General features: G+C 25.3%; 1 protein-coding gene across 1 annotated transcript in view; it reads right to left on the minus strand.

Moving 5' to 3' along the window:
- LOC108688027 (collagen alpha-1(II) chain-like) overlaps positions 1–849 on the minus strand; it is a 44998-nt gene that overhangs the window by 33208 nt on the left and 10941 nt on the right. The gene's annotated exons all lie outside the window — the stretch shown is intronic.

The raw sequence follows: 849 nt of genomic DNA on the forward strand, positions 1-849 counted from the left end.
ACATAAAGTTAATTAAAAAATATACAATATAATATATTATAGAACCGTATATATGATAATACAAATTATAGAAATAAATGATTTAGCTGGATCTTAAATGTTTGTATAATAATAATTGTGAATCTATATACTCATATGTAGTCCTTTGAAACCGAGCCTCGATGGTCTAAAAGCTTATGATGCTCGTCCGCAAAGGAAGAAATCTGGATTCGACTTCCGGCCAAGGTAATATTTTTCGCAATAAGAATTATTTACAGATTTTAATATATCATTTAGCATTATTAAGAGCGTTCGAAAATGCGAAAATGCGAAAAAGCATTGTTAAATTATTAGTCAATTTAACTCGTGATATTACTGCGGTAGTTTAATAGAGTTAGCGTTTCAAGAATTATCGAAAAATCATTTCGGCGCGCAAAGGACTACGTACATATTCACACAGAATTATACAAGCATTTAAGATCCAACTAAACCGTTTAAGGTATAGATTTCTGAAAAAAAAAATCTTTAATACCGTTCCATTGTTGATTCTCTAATAGAAATTCCATAAACGAGTTCGCTGAGGTGTTTAACACGTAAAGCAGTCAACCCCTCCCCTAATGCAAAACTTATAGCGTCCACAATATTTGATTTTCCTAAAATACACAAAGTGTATAATATTTTGATTTTAATATAAAAGGAATAAAGAAAATTTTATGAAAGAAAATAAAAAATTTAATTTAATAAAAAAGATTTTAAAAGATTTTATTTTATCTTAAAATAATCTTATTTATAATTTTATTAAACTAAATAAAATAAAATAATAAATGTTGTTAAATTAAATATATATAATCTACATTAATAATTTTAATA

This window comes from Atta colombica, unplaced genomic scaffold (assembly GCF_001594045.1).
Source record: "Atta colombica isolate Treedump-2 unplaced genomic scaffold, Acol1.0 scaffold1, whole genome shotgun sequence".
NCBI classification, from domain to species: Eukaryota; Metazoa; Arthropoda; class Insecta; order Hymenoptera; family Formicidae; genus Atta; species Atta colombica.